The sequence below is a fragment of the Narcine bancroftii genome, chromosome 6 (genome assembly GCF_036971445.1).
Source record: "Narcine bancroftii isolate sNarBan1 chromosome 6, sNarBan1.hap1, whole genome shotgun sequence".
NCBI classification, from domain to species: Eukaryota; Metazoa; Chordata; class Chondrichthyes; order Torpediniformes; family Narcinidae; genus Narcine; species Narcine bancroftii.
The window spans coordinates 204492323-204514888 of record NC_091474.1 but is presented as its reverse complement, the minus strand read 5'-3'; the positions used below and the strand labels follow the sequence as shown (position 1 = coordinate 204514888).

At 40.6% G+C, this 22566-nt stretch overlaps 1 long non-coding RNA gene across 1 annotated transcript; it reads left to right on the top strand.

Annotated features, from left to right (window-relative positions):
* Window positions 1-11845: 11845 nt before the first annotated feature.
* LOC138737736 (uncharacterized) lies at window positions 11846-22238 on the top strand. Its single transcript, XR_011341183.1, has 3 exons — window positions 11846-11913; window positions 16303-16420; window positions 21830-22238. It is a non-coding gene; the product is annotated as an uncharacterized lncRNA (long non-coding RNA).
* Window positions 22239-22566: the final 328 nt, after the last annotated feature.

Below are 22566 nucleotides of genomic sequence, written 5' to 3'. Positions count from 1 at the left end.
GCCCACAATATTGACCATAAGACATAGAAGTAGAATTTGGTCATTCAGTCCAACAAATATGCCTATCTATTACATCATGGCTGATGTACTATCCTTTTCAACCCCATTCTCCTGCTTTCTCTCCAAAACCCTTGATGGTTCATTTGCTACAGCAATGATTTACCACAGCTTACAAACAAAGAAAGAATACACTCACCCGTTTCATTCAGTACACCATAAAATCGACTTTCTTTATTATTTTTCTTGATACAACATTGCATCCTTCAACTCCCCAAGTACCACTCAACTAAACTCCTCTGACCTTCACACTGGTTCCTGCTACATGGGTGATCCTGAAGCTCTCACTCTCCTCCTCCAACATCTGAGATCCATCACGTAAACTGATGTTTAACACACCCACACATGCAATCTCTATTATTCACACACACATCGCTTCACTTACATCATCAGCGGTGACCGGCACCAATCCCGACAAAGGCGTGACCATGACAGCCCCCCACCCACTCTCACCCTCCGAGCCATACAAGGAGGTGACTGATTGGAACTGTCCCACTATGTAACGGTCCAGAGGACTGACCTTGTACAATAACAGGTTTGAAGGGTCCTCTGACTTAAGCTTTGACACCAACTTAAATCTATTGACGAAAACCGTGTCACCTTTTCAATTCCTGTTAATCACATACGTTTTTGGATGGTGTTATAAGACCATGTCTCTTTGGCTTGGTTTCGCGGATGAAGATTTATGGAGGGGTAATGTCCACGTCAGCTGCAGGATCGTTTGTGGCTGACAAGTCCGATGCGGGACAAGCAGACACGGTTGCAGCGGTTGCAAGGGAAAATTGGTTGGTTGGGGTTGAGTGTTGGGATTTTCCTCCTTTGTCTTTTGTCAGTGAGGTGGGCTCTGCGGTCTTCATCAAAGGAGGTTGCTGCCCGCCGAACTGTGAGGCGCCAAGATGCACGGTTTGAGGTGATATCAGCCCACTGGCGGTGGTCAATGTGGCAGGCACCAAGAGATTTATTTAGGCAGTCCTTGTACCTCTTTGGTGCACCTCTGTCTCAGTGGCCAGTGGAGAGCTCGCCATATAACACGATCTTGGGAAGGCGATGGTCCTCCATTCAGGAGACGTGACCTACCCAGAGCAGTTGGATCTTCAGCAGTGTGGATTCAATGCTGTCGGCCTCTGCCATCTCGAATACTTTGATGTTGGTGATGAAGTCGCTCCAATGAATGTTGAGAATGGAGTGGAGACAACACTGATGGAAGCTTTCTAGGAGCCGTAGGTGATGCCGGTAGAGGACCCATGATTCAGAGCTGAACAGGAGTGTGGGTATAACAACGACTCTGTATATACTAATCTTAGTGAGGTTTTTCAGTTGGTTGTTTTTCCAGACTCTTTTGTGTAATCTTCCAAAGGCGCTATTTGCCTTGGCGAGTCTGTTGTCTATCTCGTTGTCGATCCTTGCATCCGATGAAATGGTGCAGCCAAGATAGGTAAACTGGTTGACCGTTTTGAGTTCAGTGTGCCCGATGGAGATATGAGGGGGCTGGTAGTCATGGTGGGGAACTGGCTGATGGAGGACCTCAGTTTTCTTCAGGCTGACTTCCAGGCCAAACATTTTGGCAGTTTCCGAAAAACAGGACGTCAAGCGCTGAAGAGCTGGCTCTGAATGGGCAACTAAAGCGGCATCGTCTGCAAAGAGTAGTTTACGGACAAGTTGCTCTTGTGTCTTGGTGTGAGCTTGGAGGCGCCTCAGATTGAAGAGACTGCCATCCGTGCAGTACCAGATGTAAACAGCGTCTTCATTGTTGAGGTCTTTCATGGCTTGTTTCAGCATCATGCTGAAGAAGATTGAAAAGAGGGTTGGTGCGAGAACGCAGCCTTGCTTCACGCCATTGTTAATGGAGAAGGGTTCAGAGAGTTCATTGCTGTATCCATATAACCATATAACAATTACCATAGGGAAGCAGGCCATCACGGCCCTTACAAGAATTGAAACATTTGCACTCTCCTGGTCCCATTGACCTGCATTCTGCCCATAACCCTCCACACCTTTTACATCCATATACCTATTCGAATTTTTCTTAAAATATAATATTTTACACGCCTCCACCACCTCCACCATAGGCTCATTCCACACCAACACCGCTCTCTGAGTAAAGAAGCTTCCTCTTGTGGAGCACTTCAACTTTTGCCCCCTAACTCTCAACTCATGTCCTCTTGTTTGAATCTCCCCTTTCCTCAATGGAAAAAGTCTATCCACATCTATTCTATCTATTCCCTTCAAAATGTTAAAGACCTCTATCAAATTCCCGCCTCAGCCTTCTACGCTCCATGGAATAAAGACCTAACTTGTTTAACCTTTCTCTATAACTTAGGTGCTGAAACCCAGTGATCATTCTGGTTAATCTTTTCTGTACTTTCTCTATTTTATTCAAATCCTTTCTATAATTTGGTGACCAGAACTGAACACAATATTCCAAATTTGCCTCACCAATACCTTGTACAATTTTAACATTACCTCTCAACTCTTATACTTTATGCTCTGATTTATAAAGGCCACCATTCCAAAGGCTTTCTTCACCACCCTGAGATTCCACCTTCAGGGAACTATGTACCATTATTCCTAGATCTCTCTGTTCAGTTGCATTCTTTAACACTCTACCAATCACCATTTATGTCCTATTTTGATTAGTCCTACCAAAATGTATCAGCTCACACTTGTCAGCATTAAACTCCTTTTGCCAACTTTCAGCCCATACTTCTAACTTGCCCAAATCTCTGCAAGATTTGAAAACCTCTCTCTATCCACAATGCCACCTGTCTTAGTATCATCTGCATACTTACTAATCCATTTATCACCCCATCATCTAGATCATTAATGTATATTACAAACAACAATGGACCCAGTACAGATCCTTGAAGCCCACTACTAACCACCAGCTTCCAACCCGACAAACAGTTATCTACTCCTCTCTGGCATCTCCCATCCAGCCACTGCTGAATCCATTGTACCTTCCGAGTCAAAGGACCTGAAAAGGACCATTGAAAATGGGCTGAAGAGATTTGTGAACAGCATCATGCCAGAGGAACACATGAGTACAGTGTTGTAGATCAGTCGGCACATGTACTGCAGGTGATGCCTGCTCTTGGGAGTAGGCTGGAGTTAACTCATGTTTTCCCGAAGATGATCAACATAGCTAGCCAGATCATAGAGTGTTGAGCTTGGACTTGGATTCACAAACTCACCTGGCAAGGTTAATGTAGTGCCATATACTAGCTCTACCACTGAACATCCAAGATCTGCCTTAACACCAGTATGCAAGGTAAGGGGAACCATGGGCAAATGGTCGCTCCACATAAATGAATCATCACCTGCTATTAATGCTGCCTTCATTTGTCATTGGCCTGTGAATGGTAAGCTGTAGTGCGAATACGGGTAGTTCCCAGAGATCAGTGAGAGCTTGGAACAACGTCAACTCAATCTGAGACCCTCAGATTGTAATAGTGACCGGAGCACCAAAAGATGGAATCCAATGATCCACAAAAGCCCTAGTGACCGACTCCACAGAGAGAGGAATGGGCCTCCTGCCACCAGGTAGTCAGAACTTCACATGTGAGCTGATAAGTATATTCCTGAGATGGCAGAAGTGGGCCTAATAAGTTTAGGTCCTCATTCTGAAAATGAGAATCTGAAACAACATTGTTTTTTTCAAATATCACCCAGCCAAACTATTCTCATTGGCTCACTCCACACAAGTGATCCTGACACTCTCATTCTCCTTCTTCTGCATCTGAGATTTATCAACCGTATACTGATGCTTAACAAGCCCTTGCATGTGCGCTATTACTCATGCGTGTTGCTTCCTTTACGTCATCAGTAATAGCAGGCACCGCTCCCGATTAAGGTAAGTATGTGACCACGACACTCTCTCTCCCACTGATATCATTCGACCTGCTGAGTTCCTCCAGCAGATTATGTTTAACTTCAGATTCTCTTGGATAAGGACAGAGTGAATGATCCACCTAAATAGAGGACAAAGTTAGGAAGGGCCCAGTGTGTTCAGGGATCAATTCTCTTACCTAACTCAGCAGGAAAGAAACACAAAAACTGCAGATGCTGAAATTTTGAGTGAAGAAGAAGATGGAGGGACTCAGTGGGTCAGGCAGCGACGATGGGTAGAAATGTTCATCAACATAATGGAGTCTCAGTGAAGAGATTCTGACCCAAAATGTAGACTGATATAGTTTGCCATCACCATTGCATTAGTTTCATCTCAGATGCTCTCAATTGCCAGAAAGAAACAGACAGAATGAGCATACACCTTAAGCAGGTTGCAAGCTTCCCTAAAGAAGCATTAATTAATTGCTTCATTCCTTATTGATATTGGAACCTTGGTTCCTCCTCCTTTCATTACTTTTATTAAATTTTATGCATTGAAGACTTATACAAGTATGAATGTGCCCCACCATAATTTCTTCCAGCATAGTTTCTATCCATGTTTTTGCATTACTGTTGAGGTGTTTGAATGTGGCACATAGTGTTACAATCATTTAGGCCTGCTGATGCACAGCACCAGTAATCCAAGTTCAATCCTGACCTTTGCCTGTTGAAAGTGTGGAGTTGGCATGTTCATTGTAGAACCACTTGGATTTCATCTAGCTCTTCTGATCTCTTCACCTCAAAGACACACTCATAGGTAAATTGGCAACTTGGTAAATTGCTGCTGAAGTAGGTAAGGGAATCTGGATGGAGTTGAGAGTATGTGAATAGGTCACTGGAATTATGTGGGTAATGGACTGATGGGAATGCTCTAAGACTGGCATAGGTTCAGTGGGCCAGATTGTCTCAACTATGTTGTGATGTATGTGTGTGTATGCTTTTCTCTATTTAATTTTATCTCATAATTTGTCTCTTTATCATTTCCTTGGTCCTTTGCTGCTGTCTCCCTACATTTTCAAATTTGATGGTTTTCTTTGATCCAATAATCCTTGGAATGGAAATTAGTTTCAAAGGAACCTTTATCACTGAGCACATCGACATTTTTCTTCAAATGCTTGGCATTGGCAAAACTTCTTTTTGATTTTAAATTTTAATTTTAAAACTTTTCTTCTGATTTCCCAAAATAAGTAGCTTTATTTAATTCAAGATTTGTTTCTGATTTAAGTAGTCTTCTTTTTTGAAGATTGTAGATTAAGGTGTTGTTGTTGAACATTACCATATCAAAATTGTTTTATAAATATGTGTTATTAACCTATATATAAAGAAGAATTGGTCACCAATATAATTTACCCATAAGCATTGACGTGGTAAAATATGGAAAACTATTTATGAAACTAGGCTGATTCCCCCTAATGTGTGTGTGTGTGTGTGTGTGTGTGTGTGTGTGTGTGTGTGTGTGTGTGTGTGTGTGTGTGGTGAGAGAGAGAGAGAGAGAGAGAGAGAGGATAATAAATCTTGTCATGGATCATTATTCCCATTACTATCAAGAGGAGTTATAATGGTTTTCATCTAACAGCCAGTCAATTATCTGAGTATCTAATGGGAAGGGCCCCTGAGATAACTTTGGATCCTTGAAAATTTTAACCTGTTCTCTCTAAATTATTACAGAATCTGCATAATCTTAGTTGAAACTTTCTTTTTGTAAAATTGATTCAGGATTTTAATGATGCCCATCAGGTTGGCCTTGGGTCTAATAGCAATAAACACTCAAAAATCACTTGTAGTACATCATAACAAAGATTCCGGCAAAATCTGATTGGAGGAAATCAGTTTGTGTGTGTCTAATGAGCAACAAATCTCTCTCTGAAACTAACAAAACTTCCTGAGTGGTAACCATTTACCATTTAAGCACCAGAGCCTGGTGAAAATTCATAAATGTTAAATTCTGTGCACAGTATAAGAATTGCCTGATACCAGCGAAATTCGAGAAGTGAGAAGTGAATGATTGGACCATTAAAGCAAAGAACGTTCCTGAACAGAAACACATTACATACACGTGCTCTTAGAATTAGAAAGTGGTTAAGTTAAGTTAATAGTAATAAGTTAAAGTTTGATCCTGTTTCATGTTTAAAGAAAATTAAAAGTAACTTTTGTTTAAGTAACCATTTGTCTTGGTGAATTTCTGTTGCTGCTGGGTTTTGGGGTCCTCTGGGCTCATAACACTACTATTACATGACAATAAAGGAATCTTGAATTCTCATAACACTTGTGGATTCTTCGGTGATGTCAGAACCATCAATAGCCCAATTATTCAAGAGCCCACCTTGCCAAGAACAAAGAATAGAGGAGAGTTTACCAAAGCAGTCTAGGCCCCAGAGAAAAATCACTGTAAAGATCTCCTCAGTGGATTCTCTGTCCTTGATGCAAATGTCCTTGCTTCAATCATACAGCTTTTGACAAGTTCACAAGGGCTAAGGTACCGAGGAAAGGGTTTTTCTCTATTTGCTCTAATGTTGTGGAATTGGATGTCAGGATCGGATCTAATAGTCAACTCCAGGTTCAGGGGTTTATGGACCAGTAGAGGGTGTTGGGGCTACTGCGTCTGCTACTGGATAAAATGGGGGAAGCTGTTGGGTGTAGTGGGGGTTGCTATATCAGCAGACCCTCTGGTCAGAGTGCAGTGGTAACGGTGACAAATCAATAAATAGCAGAAGGAAGTTGCGCTTAAGTTGCGCATGATGTTGTAAGGGGCAGGCAGCAAGGGTCAAGAACAATTAGCTAAGAATTTAAACATGAGACAGATTCCCACCATTAGATTTTCTCACTAAATCAGACTTCATAAACACTCTGAACTCATGTTTCTGCATGAGTGGCCCACACTGTTCAATTATGCATAGACAAAATTATCAGAATTGACATCCCAGCTTGTGCTGTCCAGTGACAGAGCATATTATGCATTCTAGACTCCAATATTCTGCAGTTCAGTACATGGAGGACTCAAAGAAAATAACCAATATTATGTAGCTCACTGCAAGCCCCTGGATCCCCCCTTATACTTCATTTTTCATTGATGCTGAACAAAATGGACCAATCAATCCAATTTCAAGCCACTTAATTTTTTTTTGGCAATGAATCAAGCCAACAGTTGGTTGTGTTTATAAAATTGGCCAGATTGCTGTGGGAGATGATGTTCGGCACAGACCAGTAGGGCCAATCTGGCCTGTTTATGTGCTGTAAATGGTTATATGGTTATATAAGTATAAATATATAGATTATTTCTAATACAAATAACAATCATGTTCCTTTATTGTGTCCAATAATGTAGATTTCTGAAAGATCTCACAAGTTAATTTGAATCAAATGTGCATTTTCAAATTCAGTTTACTCTCAGTGTCCTGAATGCACCTGAATTTGGAAATGAGCACCACATTACCACTTCCCCTACCATCAAATCAGGTTTCATAGGGATTCCAAATCTCTCATGAACAGATTGTGAACATCTTGATTCCTATTATCATTGAACAGTTCTATAAATAAGCACATAAGATCTCTTCTTTTTTAATTTTTTTTTATTTTTCACACTATGAACCATACTGACCAAAATATACACAAACATTTCCCTCTTGAATATACACAGTGTCATTTTCTCCCCTTTTCACCCCTCCCTTCCCTCCCTCCTTCACCCCCCCCCCCTCCCCACCCACTCAACGTTCAACCTATATGATACATTAAACAATGTCATCACACAGTAAAATAAACAAGAAATTTGTGTCATCTACTTTTACATACTGGGTCTGTTCATTTTGTCTTCTTCTCCTTCTGTCATTTTAGGCGGTGGAGGTTCGCGGTAGGACTTCTCTATTGTGTTCCATGTACAGTTTCCAAATTTGTTCGAATACTGTGATGTTATTTCTTAAATTATATGTTATTTTTTCCAATGGAAAAAATTGCTGTATTCTCAGGCTATCTTCTAATTTCCAGGTTGACATAATACATTTTTTTGCTACAGCTAAGGCTATCATAATAAATCTTTTTTGTGCTCCATCCAAATCGAGTCCAAGTTCTTTACTTCTTATATTACTTAGAAGAAAGATCTCTGTATTTTTGGTATGTTGCTTTTTGTGATTTTATTTAATACCTGATTTAGATCTTCCCAAAACTTTTCCACTTTCTCACATGCCCAAATTGCATGTACTGTTGTTCCCATTTCCTTCTTACAGCGAAAACATCTGTCTGATACTGTTGGGTCCTATTTATTTAACTTTTGGGGTGTGGTGTATAGCCTGTGTAACCAATTATATTGTATCATGTGTAACCTTGTGTTTATTTTATTTCTCATAGTTCTGGAGCATAGCTTTTCCCATGTTTCATTCCTTATCTTTATGTTTAGATCTTGTTCCCATTTTTGTTTGAGTTTACAGCTTATTTCATCATTCTCTTTCTCTTGCAATTTGATGTACATGTTTGTTATAAATCTTTTAATTATCATTGTGTCTGTAATCACATATTCAAAATTGCTTCCTTCTGGTAACCTCAGCCTGCTTCCCAATTTGTCCTTCAAGTAGGTTTTCAGTTGGTGGTATGCAAACATTGTACCGTGAGTTATACCATATTTGCACATCATTTGTTCAAAAGATAATAATTTATTTCCTGAAAAACAATTTTCTATTCTTTAGATCCCTTTTCTCTCCCATTTTCTGAAGGAAAGGTTATCTATTGTGAAGGGGATTAGTTGATTTTGCGTCAATATTAATTTTGGTAGTTGATAATTTGTTTTGTTCCTTTCTACGTGAATATTCTTCCAAATGTTGAGCAGATGGTGCAGCACTGGTGAATTCCCATGTTACACCAGCTTTTAATCCCACTTATATAGTATATGTTCAGGTGCCTTCTCCCCTATTTTATCTAGCTCTAATCTGGTCCAATCTGGTATTTCCCTTGTTTGATAAAAATCTGATAGTTATCTTAATTGTGCTGCTCTATAATAATTCTTAAAGTTTGGTAGCTGAAAGCCTCCTTGTTTGTACCATTCTGTTAATTTATCTAGTGCTATCCTCGGTTTCCCCCCTTTCCATAGAATTTCCTTATTATTTTCTTTAGCTCCTTGAAGAATTTCTCTGTTAGGTGAATTGGTAATGATTGGAATAGGTATTGTATCCTTGGGAAGATATTCATTTTAATGCAATTTATCCTTCCTAAAGGAAGACAGTGGTAAATCTTTCCAATGTTCTAATTCATCTTGTAATTTCTTCATTAATGGCTGATAATTTAGTTTGTATAGATGGCCTAGATTATTATCTAGTTGAATATCTAGGTATCGGATTGCTTGTGTTCTCAGTTCGATATAATTGCTTATAGAATTCCATAAGTTTTCATTGATCTCTGTTGGGTTAAATGTAATTTGTTTGTCCTTTTTCCTTGATGCCAATACCGTTCTTTGAGCTAGTTCTGTCTTAAGCTGCCAAGCTAGTATTTTGTGTGTTTTTTCTCCTAGCTCATAATACTTCTGTTTTGTCTTCATTATGTTCTTCTCCACCTTGAATGTTTGTAGTGTTTCATATTTTATTTTTTTGTCCGCCAATTCTCTTCTTTTTGTTGTATCTTCCCTTGTTGCTAGTTCTTTTTCTGTACTTGCTATTTCCCTTTCTAGCTGTTCTATTTCCTGATTGTAGTCCTTCTTCATCTTAGTTACATAACTTATTATCTGCCCTCTGATGAAGGCTTTCATTGCATCCCATAGTATAAATTTATATTTCACTGATTCCGTATTTATTTCAAAGTACATTTTAATTTGTCACTCAATTAATTCTCTAAAATCCTGTCTTTTAAGTAGCATGGAGTTTAATCTCCATCTATATGTTCTTGGTGGGATGTCCTCCAGCTCTATTGCTAATAACAGGGGTTAGTGATCTGATAACAATCTAGCTTTATATTCCGTTTTCCTTACTCTCCCTTGGATGTGGGCTGAGAGAACTCTTCTCCATGCATTTATAAAGTGTATTTCATTCAATTCAATTCAAAACTTTTATGTTTGGATGTTTAATTTGAGCTTTTAGCATTATGATGAGCTTAAATCAAGGGTAATGTCAGTAAAACAAAGGAACAGGCCATCACGTCAGGAGTACATGCCCTGTCTCTATCAACAGTGCTGAAGTGGAGATGTTTGGAGTAAATATCAGAACCAACCAGCCCTGGTCCAACCACAGTAACACCATGGCCAAGAAAGTGGACCAACAACTGTACTTACTCAGCAGCTTGAGGGCATTTAGCATATCCCCAGTGTCCCTTACCTACTTATATAGATGAACCATAGAAAGTGTCCTGTCCAGATGCATCATAGTTTGATGTGGGAACTATTCTGCCCAAAAACATGAGAAACGACAGAGGGTTGTTAGTATAGCTCAAGCCATCCCGCCACCTAACCTCCCCTCCTACGACTCTATTTTGTTCTGATGCCTCAGGAAAGCATCCAACACGTTAAAAAAATAAACTCATTATAAAGGAAGGAGTAAATTATAACAAAATATTTATATACTGCATATTTAGACATGCAGACAATACAGCACAGTTACAGACCTTTTTGGCCAATGAACCAGTGCTGCCCAATTACTCCCAATTGACCTACAAGCCCTGGTACATTTTGGAGAGTTGGAGGAAACCAAAGCACTTGGAGAAAACCCACACAGACATGTGGAGAATGCAGAAGCTCCTTACAGCCAGTACAGGATTCGATGCCAGTTCCTAGTTGTTGGCCTTGCGCTAACCGCGACACTAACCGTAATATAATATAATGTAAGTTAGGAGATATATATATATATATATATATATATATATATAGAGAGAGAGAGAGAGAGAGAGAGAGAGAGAGAGAGATGATGTTTCTGTGCTGTGTTTTATGTGTATACATGTGGGCCCCATGGTCTGGAGAAATGCTGTTTTGTCTGGTTGAATATGTACAGACAGAGGATAATAAACTTGAATGAACTTGAATGGGCACATTCCATCCCAGTCACACTGTCTTCTTCCTCCTCCTTTCACGCAGAAGATGAGTTTGAAAACCTACCGGTTTCAAACTCAAGTGAGGTATCAAGTGAAGAGATCACAGCTACTAATACCAAAAGATCAACACACCAGTTGTCAGGTGAGGTACAACAAGCGACATCTCCTACACGTGGACCAGCAACATAGAGCCAAAGTCACAGCCAAAGTGACTTTGGTCACAGCCAAAGCCACAAGATGGCAAAGCAACATACTGCCGCCAGTGCAATATTGATAAGAACTATTTTAAAATAGTTGCATAAATAAACTAGTGTACAAGTTCAGTTACTTAAGTTGCACTGGAAAGAAACACTAAATGTTTATTTATCTTGAGAAGGAGGGATGTTACATGGTCAGGATAATGTGAACTATTTTGTAACCATGTAAGAATACACCCTTCTCACCATAGTAACTGTAGTGTCCCATTGTAGGATGTGTGTGTGTGAGTGTGTGTGTGTGTGTGTGCAGTTTCCTGAGATGATGGAATAAATCAGAAAGTAAAGTCTCTTCTGTTATTTGAATCTTGCATCTCAAAGTTATTTAAGAAGCCTCCCAAGTAACACAGACACATAACAATGGCAAACATATAAATCAACCATTTATTCAGCTTAGAAGGACTACTCACTCACTGGTTATCATTTATTAAACCATTCACTCTTTAAATTGACAATATTTGAATATAAAATACAATTTATACCTAGAGATTTGTTTGAGCCTTTAGAAATTATGGTGAGAACATTCCACTAGTCTTAGTCTTTTGTTATTGAACAATGCAAATTGATCATTAACTTTCCTCCTGTTTTGAATATTGTTAAAGAGGAAGAATTAATGTACCTCCTTGATTTTCATTAGCCAGTAATTCCATGGTACATTGCTTAACCTTGTTCTCTTGTTCCTAGGCATGCTGCCAGGTACATTCAGTTACTGAGGAAGGTGAGTTTTAATGTCCTTTTATAAATTCATTGCCGTCTTGATATACAAAATGTAGCCTATCTAACACCAGGTGTGCCACTACGTACACCGACAAGGTTCACAATATCTCCAAAAATGATGCAAGTATTAGCTACATTACTATTGTGTTCGATTTTCTATGTGATTTCAATTTTGTTTTTTCTGCTTTGTAAACAGTTGATGGCATGAGTTATATATTTGATATGTTTCATATTTCAGTCTGCATTTTTACATGCTGACTGATAAATCAAGTATTGAAAGGTATAAAATATTTCAAATAAGCCTCCCTTTATTAATTTTTTAATTTTTTAATTAAATTTTGACATACAGCACGGTAGAAGGCCCTTTCAGCCCACAATCCCAATTATACTCAATTGACTTGCAACCCCGGGTACATTTTTGAAGGGTGGGAGGAAACCGGAGCCCCCAGAGGAAATCCACACAGAAACAGTAGAATGAGCAAACACCTTACAGACAGTGACTGATTCAAACCCTGGTCCTCGTTGCTAGCATTGTAACAACGTTGTGCTAACTGCTATGCTAACCGTGGGGCCCTATTTATTTTAGAAGACAACTGTTAAATCCTATACAAATGTGTAGGAGAAACTCAGCTGGTCGCACTGCATCCTGAGGAAGCAAAGGGTGACCGACATTCTAGGCTTGGGCCTGAACACCTGATATTATTCAAGTAGTAATGAATAGTAATAAAGGGCAGGCCATTGCTCCCAGACACTTATGCTTTGACAACATATCTAACATTCTATGGAAAAAGTCCACGGATTTTGAATAGTTGAATTTGCCAATAGAAAATAAACTTGTGATCTGCAAACAAGCAGAGCAAATAGACAAACAGTAACCAGCTGTTAGATGTGACAACAACCAAATTTTCACAAACATCTTAAGAAACTGGGTGGCATGGTTGGCATAGTGGTTAACGCAACGCCTTTATAGCGTGAGCGATCAGGGTTCGAATCCTGCACTGTCTGTAAGGAGTTTGGACATTCTCCCCATATCTGCATGGGTTTTTCCCGGGAGCTCCAGTTTCCTTCCACTGTTCAAAACGTACTGGGGATGTAGGTTAATGCAGTGTAAATTGGGCGGCACGAACTCATGGGCTGAAATGGCCTGTTGCCATGCTGTATGTCTAAAACAAACTTTACAAAAGTATTGAGAGAATTCCTGATGAGAAATCTGTTTCCCTACTCACATTTCTTTTTAGTTTCATTATTTCTGATTGTGGGTAATGATTTAATTGAATTCCCTTTCCATTTACCTGGAAAATAAAATTAGGATCTTTTTTCACAAGATTCACCTGTAGATACAGTTGAAATAAAATTAATTGCCCATGGAAGTGGATTAGAGATGCATTATCTCAAGAAAGTTAGTAAAATGGCTGATTCTATCAAAAAGCACAAGCAGCTCAAATGATGGTATTTCAATGCATTTCAAAACATTCAGAGATAAAATCCCAACAGCTAACAACCTCCCAGCTATTCAAAATAAATTTTCATTACAAAAAAAAATGTTGGAGGTTGGAAATGACTAGGAATTAATTGTCCAGGGGTAATTTGGAAGGATAGGCAGGAAGGCAAGGGTGGTGATCATTTTTTTTTAAATTTAGACATAAAGCACGGTAACAGGCCATTTTGACCCATGAGTCTGTGCCACCCAATTTACAGGATGAGATCATCGTGATAGTGAGAGATAATATAGGCCCTAAGGAGTAAAATGCAGAATCAATCTGGGTGGAGATTAAGAATAATAAGGAGAAAAGTTCACTGGTTGGAGAAGTCTGCAGCCCTGGCACAGACGATAAACAAAAATTTAATTGACTCATGTAAGAATGGAACAGCTGTTGTTATGGGGAATTTATGGCCAAATCCATAAATCTTCGTCCGCGAAGCCAAGCCAAAGAAGATGGCCAAATCAAGTCAGTCAAGTCAGCTTCTTGGAGGAGTTCATCAAATGCATCTGTGATAGTTTTCTTGTGCAGCATGTAACGAGACCTAGAGGGGAGCATGTTATGTTAGATCTGGTCCTTCGTAATGAGACAGGTAAAATGTTTGATCTTATAGTTAGTGATCCTCTTGGAAAGAGAGAATGATTGAACTTCTAGTGCAGGTGGAACATGGAATGTAAGATCCAAAACAAGTGTATTATTCCAAAACAAAGGAGACTATAATGGGATGAGGGAGGAGTTGGCTAATATAAATTGGGAGCACAGGCTACATGGTGGGACAGTTGAGGAGCAGTGAGAACATACAAAGAGATTTTTTTCAGTGTTCAACAAAAGAATATTCCAATTAACAAAGAAATGGTAAGCCAGCTGCAGATAACGTAAGAAAGTTTCAAATTAAAGGCTAATGTACTGTACTTAAAATAGCCAAGAGGAGTGGAAAACTAGAAAATCAGGAAAATTTTAAAAAGCAGTGAAAAAATTGAAGAAATCAATAAAGAAATAAATATAGATTATGAGAGTAAATTAGCACAAAATATACAAGCAGACAGCAAATGGTTTTATAAATATATAAAACAGAAACAAATGCTAAAGTAAACAGAAGCGCCTTAGAAGATAAGAAGTGGTCACGTAGAAACAGCTGAGGACCTGAACAATTACATTGTGTCAGCCTTCACAATGGAAGACACAGATAACATGCCAAAGAGTGGTGTTAAGGAGGTGATGGGAGGTGAGTACTTCAACCATCACTAAAGAGGTGTGGCTGAGCAAACTAATGGGCCGAAAGTTTGTTAAGTTCCTGGTCCCAATCAAATGTATCCCAGAGTACTGGAAAAAGTGGCAGAGGTTATATCAGATGAATTTCTGCTAATTCACCAAAATTCTCTGTGCTCTGGACAAGTCCCTTCCAGATTGGAAGACAGCAAATGTAATGCCACTGCTTGTGAAAAGGTGATAGACAAATTTACTGGTGTTCTTTGAGGATATATGAATACAGTAGATAGAGGGGAGCAGTGGATGTTGTGCATGGAACAGGTTCATTAAGATACCATACAAAATACTTCTTCATAATATAATGATGCACAGAGTTGGAAGTAATATACTGGAGACCGCTGAAGATTGTTAGCAATGTGAAGTTAGTGGAGTGCTGCAGGGATCAGTGATAAGCCCACAGCTATTGACAATATTCATGAATGTTTTGGAGAAGATATGTTGTGTATCTAAGTTTGCTGATGACACTAAATTGAGGGGCAAAGCAAATTGTGCAGAGGACACAGAGAATCTTCAGATCACTTGATGCTGGAACAAGGGTCTGGCAACTGAGTGCAAGGTTGTAAAATATGAGATCATCTACTTTGGAAATGAAAAAAAAATAGATCAGACTAAATGGTGAAAGATTGCAGCATGACCTTGGAGTGCTTGTGCAGGAATCAAATTTGCAGGTGCAGCAGGTAATCAAGAAAGAAAATGGGATATCAGCTTTCATTGCTAAAGGAATTGAATTTAAGAGCAGGGATGCTCTGCTGTAACTCTACTGGGTCCTGGTGAGGCCACATCTGGAGTCCTGCATGCAGTTCTGGTCTCCTTATTTCATAAAAGATATACTGGCTTTGGAGGCAGTGCAGAGGAGGTTCAACAGGTTGACTCCAGAGATGAGGGTATTAGTTTATGAGGAGTGAATGAGTATCCTGGGATTGAACTCACTGGAGTTTAGATGATGATGAATGATCTTATAGAGACCATAAAATTATAAACAATATAGATAAGATAGAAAAAGGGAGAGTGTTTCCACGAGCTGGTGAATTGAGAACTAGGGATCATAGCCTTTACATTTAGGGAAGAAGATTTAAGACAGAATTAAGGAGAAACCACTTCTCCCAGAGAGTAGTGAATCTGGAATTTTCTGCCCAAGGAAGCAGTAGAGGCTCACTCATTGAATGTATTTAAGAAACATATTTTTGGATAATAGAATTAAAGGTTACTGGGAACAGGCAGATAAGTGGAGCTGAGTCCAAACCGGCTCAATTGCCTACTTCTGCCCCTATTTCTTATGTTCTTATGTTCAAAGCTTTGAAGTAGTTAGGAAAGCCTGGCTTCTGAGGATACCTATAACTGAGTATCTAAACTAGACAGACTGCACTAACCTAGTATGCTTACTTTATTGTGTGATTTTAACTAATAGACAGTTTTAAAACAACATTTAAGAGTTAATTTATTTATTAATTTAATATTCTTTTTCAAATTGTCCAATATTTTCTTCATGTTGCACATTCCAAGATAAAAAGTGTAGATATTGCAGATTGATTGTACTTCATCGGTCAACTTCAGCCAACTATTAAGAAGGAAGAGGTGCTGGAGGCCTTGAAGAATATTAATATGAATAATTCCCCAGGGTTTGATGTGATCTATTCCAGATTATTTGGAGAAGCAAGAAAGAAGATTGCTGGGGCATCAACTGAGATCTTCTTGAGCCACAAACAAGGTTCCTGAGGACTGGCAAGCACACAATGTTGTCCCCCTCTTTCAGACCAGGTGATTATAGGCCAGTGAGCCTTACATTAGAGATAGGGAAATTAATTGGAGAAGATTGTTAGGGACTGGATTAACTCCCATCCTTTTGCTTATCACATCAGACTCTCCAGTTATGTTTAGTTTTGAGCCCTGTTTCTGGGATGGCTGCTTATTTGGTATAGTTATTTCCCCCATCAGGGTTTCTTCTCCAAAGCAAGTTTCTCCTTTACCCCTGGTATTGCATTCCCAGCAAATCCAACTCCAACATTTCCTTCATGCCCAGTCATTTCTTGCCCCAAATCTCTGCTCTAACACCATTTTAAGGAGACAGTATTAATTAAGCAAACGACAATTGACTGGAAATTCAGCAGAAAGTTATGGCTGATCTTATTCATTCTAATCTTCCACTTCTTCGGCTGCAGATGAACTTTAGAAACTAAGACAGGCGAAATAATTCTCAAAGTGCTGCTGGCATTGGATATTACAGGCTTAGCACAATCCCTGAGCTGAAGGAGTGCTGCAGTCCATGTGACCTGCTGAAGGAACGCTGCAGTCATTGTGATCCGCTGAAGGAGCTCTGCAGTCCATGTGATCCGCTGAAGGAGCGCTGCAGTACATGTCACCTGCTGAAGGAGCGCTGCAGTCCATGTGATCCGCTGAAGGAGCGCTGCAGTCCATGTGACTGCTGAAGGAGCGCTGCAGTCCATGTGACCTAGCAACACCCCTCCCCCACCTCACCAAAAACCCTGCCATCCCTGATGCATAATCAAATGAGCAATCATTGACACTAACTGACTGTTCCATTGCAAGGTCCAAATCGTCATAATTAGGCAGCTGTTCAGTGAAGGGTAACCACTCCACCATCATTAAAGCGCTGTCATAGGAATGGTGGCAAAGGTGTGATCTGGTGGTCCTTTAGTTCTGTTGAGACACAGCTGAACCTTGGGGGAGCGGGGGGGTGGGGGGGGGGAGGAGGAAACAATCCCTGTGGGGAGAAGAGTGTGTGGGCACAGGGTGATCTGTAAGCAATCTGAAACTCAATGCGGTCAGTGAGTTTGTCCTGTCATTTAAGCGCCATCGATTTTAATCTCAATGCTGCTTCTTCAAAAGGTGGTCATTGACAGGTTCTTCAGGGTGGGCGCTTCTGACATTTTATTGAATTAAATGTTAGGATCCTGGCAGACAAGTCAAATTTGACTTTAAATTCTTTGGTTTAGTTCACTGTATACGCACGTGCCCTCACTTCAAGGTCAACGATCAAATTGCCTAACACTTACCATTCCTTCAGACTTCATTGTTTTATGACCGTATATTTTATGTGTCATTAGGCAATTTTCCAATTTAGAGATTATCTCCCTCTAAAGGTGAAGAAAGTGCAGAATGGTAAAAATAAGCTGTATTAAATGCAATTTATATTACAGGAGTTTTTAAAAATTGTACATCAAGGAACATAGTTCTTTTTAATGTCTGTACATCAAGGAACGACTTGGGCGACTTCAACGCTCGTGTCGGCAAAGACTCAGAAACCTGGCCAGGAATCCTGGGCAAGCATGGCGTCGGCAAGTGCAACGACAATGGGCGCCTCCTTTTGGAGCTCTGCGCAGAACAGCGACTTGTCATTACAAACACCCTTTTTCAGCAGAGGGACAGCCTTAAGACCACCTGGATGCATCCCCGATCCAAACACTGGCACCTCCTGGACTGCATCCTGGTGCGAGAAAGTGACAAACAAGATGTGCTCCACACCAGGGTCATGCCTAGCGCGGAATGCCACACTGACCACCGGCTGGTTCGCTGCAAGCTCAACCTTCACTTCAAGCCAAAGCCCAGGAACAATAAAGCCCCCAGAAAGAGGTTCAATGTTGGAAACCTGCAGTCAGACGAAGCGAGAGGAAACTTCCAGGCAAACCTCAAAGCAAAGCTCGACGTTGCAACCCGCCTCACGGACCCGTCCCCTGAAACCCTCTGGGATCAGTTGAAGACTACCATACTGCAATCCACTGAAGAGGTACTGGGCTTCTCCTCCAGGAAAAACAAGGACTGGTTTGACGAAAACAGCCAGGAAATCCAGGAGCTGCTGGCAAAGAAGCGAGCTGCCCACCAGGCTCACCTTACAAAGCCGTCCTGTCCAGAGAAGAAACAAGCCTTCCGTCGCGCATGCAGCCATCTTCAGCGCAAACTCCGGGAGATCCAAAATGAGTGGTGGACTAGCCTCGCCAAACGAACACAGCTCAGCGCGGACATTGGCGACTTCAGGGGTTTCTACGAGGCTTTAAAGGCTGTGTACGGCCCCTCACCCCAAGTCCAAAGCCCGCTGCGCAGCTCAGACGGCAAAGTCCTCCTCAGCGACAAGATCTCCATCCTCAACCGATGGTCAGAACACTTCCAATCTCTTTTCAGTGCCAACCGCTCAGTCCAAGATTCCGCCCTGCTCCAGCTCCCTCAACAGCCTCTAAGGCTAGAGCTGGATGAGGTTCCCACCCTGGATGAGACATATAAGGCAATCGAACAACTGAAAAGTGGCAAAGCAGCAGGTATGGATGGAATCCCCCCAGAAGTCTGGAAGGCTGGCGGCAAAACTCTGCATGCCAAACTGCATGAGTTTTTCAAGCTTTGTTGGGACCAAGGTAAACTGCCTCAGGATCTTCGTGATGCCACCATCATCACCCTGTACAAAAACAAAGGCGAGAAATCAGACTGCTCAAACTACAGGGGAATCACGTTGCTCTCCATTGCAGGCAAAATCTTCGCTAGGATTCTACTAAATAGAATAATACCTAGTGTCGCCGAGAATATTCTCCCAGAATCACAGTGCGGCTTTCGCGCAAACAGAGGAACCATTGACATGGTCTTTGCCCTCAGACAGCTCCAAGAAAAGTGCAGAGAACAAAACAAAGGACTCTACATCACCTTTGTTGACCTCACCAAAGCCTTCGACACCATGAGCAGGAAAGGGCTTTGGCAAATACTAGAGCGCATCGGATGTCCCCCAAAGTTCCTCAACATGATTATCCAACTGCACGAAAACCAACAAGGTCGGGTCAGATACAGCAATGAGCTCTCTGAACCCTTCTCCATTAAAATGGCGTGAAGCAAAGCTGTGTTCTCGCACCAACCCTCTTTTCAATCTTCTTCAGCATGATGCTGAACCAAGCCATGAAAGACCCCAACAATGAAGACGCTGTTTACATCCGGTACCGCACGGATGGCAGTCTCTTCAATCTGAGGCGCCTGCAAGCTCACACCAAGACACAAGAGAAACTTGTCCGTGAACTACTCTTTGCAGATGATGCCGCTTTAGTTGCCCATTCAGAGCCAGCTCTTCAGCGCTTGACGTCCTGCTTTGCGGAAACTGCCAAAATGTTTGGCCTGGAAGTCAGCCTGAAGAAAACTGAGGTCCTCCATCAGCCAGCTCCCCACCATGACTACCAGCCCCCCCACATCTCCATCGGGCACACAAAACTCAAAACGGTCAACCAGTTTACCTATCTCGGCTGCACCATTTCATCAGATGCAAGGATCGACAATGAGATAGACAACAGACTCGCCAAGGCAAATAGCGCCTTTGGAAGACTACACAAAAGAGTCTGGAAAAACAACCAACTGAAAAACCTCACAAAGATAAGCGTATACAGAGCCGTTGTCATACCCACACTCCTGTTCGGCTCTGAATCATGGGTCCTCTACCGGCACCACCTACGGCTCCTAGAACGCTTCCACCAGCGTTGTCTCCGCTCCATCCTCAACATCCATTGGAACGCTTACACCCCTAACGTCGAAGTACTCGAGATGGCAGAGGTCGACAGCATCGAGTCCACGCTGCTGAAGATCCAGCTGCGCTGGATGGGTCTAGACTTTACGCCATCTTGCCACGCCCCCTATTTCACTGCCCTTGATGCAAAATGCCCTGCATTGAGGAATGCTCTGGTCATTAAATCCAGATTTATGCCCATAGATTATAATTTCTTCAGTTAAATATTTCAAAATATAATGTGTTTTAAAACTAGAAAAACTATGATTTAAATAGTGAAGAGTAAAATTAAGCTTGTAGATTGACAGGTTGAACTAATAGATGGCCAGACTTTTAAGAACCCATTTTTAACTCTTTGTTTTCAGTTTTAATTTTTTTAAAACTTAGTTTAAAGTATCAAGGAATTGTTATGGCTATTAATGGTAAAAAGATTAAACCTCAAGTACAGAAGAAACTACATTTTTGGAGTGTTGAAGATTTAGAGCCTAAACAGTCTGCTACAACTTCAGGTTTGCTTTCTTTCAAGCCTAAACCACAGAGATTGCCTGTGGGAGCTGAAAAAATGACGACTACTACTCACCAGGAGAAGGATATCGCTGGAATTACCTGTTCTCAGGAGGAAGGTGTGTGTGTCCCTGATGTGGATCCTAATTCTGGGAGCCTGCTGACTTTAACGGAGGGGGCACGCAAGAAGACGACTCCATTGCTTGAAATACCCCAGGATATACTCCAATCTGAATATTTTGGTCTTTTTTGTGAGTTTTTGAGGCAACAACGGGTTGCAGGGAGAGAACAGCGTCGGTCCCTTGAGGAAGTCGGGGTGCCGTCGCTGGGAGTCCAGACCCGCAGTAAAACTGTTAAACTGCAGGAGCTGCAGTTACCTGGTTCTGCCACTACGTTAGAGAAAGCAGGGCTGAGCTTTTCTGAATTACAATGTAAACAGCTAAGCCTTATCATTCAGCCTATGCTAAATGAAATGTCTCAGAGGCTCAGTTTGGAACTGGATACAGTTAAAATACGTGTGGAAGCATCTTGTGAGGATTTTAAACAATTTCAGGCTGCCTTTTTGAAATGTCAACAACAAGTGGCTTCTAATACAGAAAAAGTGTTGGAGGTGGAAAAATCCGTTAAAGAATTGTGAGAACATGAGAGGGAGTTAGAGAGGAAAGTAGATTATTTGGAGAATCAAAGTAGAACGAATAATGTGAAGATTGTTGGTTTGCTAGAAGGTATGGAAGAACAAGATCCTCTTCGTTTTTTTACCGAATGGATTCCACAAATACTGGGGCAGGAATTTTTCTCTGGAGGTCTGGTATTGGAAAGAGCTCATAGAGCCTTAAGAAGAAGACCTCTGCCTGGTCAACCACCGAGACCCGTGATAATTCGATGTTTGAATTATTTGGACAGAGAAACGATACTTCGTTTAGCAGTGCAAAACGTGAGACAACGACAAGTTCCGTTAATGATTCAGAATAGTAGAGTTTTTTTCTATCCTGATTTGAGTCAAGAGGTTATTTAGCATCGGCGTCGATTTAATCCAGTTAAAGAAGCTTTGTGGCGTAAAGGTTATAAGTCTACTTTTCGCTATCCGGCAGTGTTGAAGGTGTTTTGTGGAGACTTTCGATCTCGGTTTTTTGAGAATGAGTGTGAGGCAATGAGTTTTGCTGATTCGTTGCCAGATGTAAGAAGACAAAGACGTAGCCCACCATTGTCTCCTAAAGAAAAATCTGGTTGTTCTGGAAATGGAAGAAACGGCAGAAATGGGAGAAATGGGCATGGAAAGAGTCCGTTTCCTTGAAATGGTATCGCCGAGTCTGGAATTTCTTGGATGAATAGAAGAACTTTTTTATTTTTATTTTATTTTTATGTCATTATGGTATCTTGTTGTTATTCTTTGTTTGGCTGGGGACGGAGAAATTTGCTCTATGTTCTACTAGTCATCAGCCACTGGTGGGTGATCCACACCCAACTTTTGTTTAGGGATTACTACCTTTTGGTAGTTTTTTTTTGGGGGGGGGTTTCTTTTTTATCTTTTTTTTATTTTCATTTTATTTAGACTTTAATTTGTGGTTTATTTTTCTCCTATTGGAGGGCCTATTTACATTGATTTGAGTCTTTATATATTGATATTATTAGTTTTTAGTAATATTAGTGGATATGTCAAAGTTAAAGTTAGCTACTTTTAATGTTCGGGGTTTAAACAGTCTGATTAAGCGTAAGCATATTTTTATCAAGTTCGATCTTTGGTAAAACATGTGTTTGGTAGAGATTTGATTTTACCTGAAATGATTAAATTTGAGACTTTTGACATAATGAGATGAAATATTGTTTAATAATGGAAAAAAAGACATGTTTTGCGGATAATTATAGTTTTTTTTATTAATAGGTGGTTGTTATATTCAGAATATTTACATTT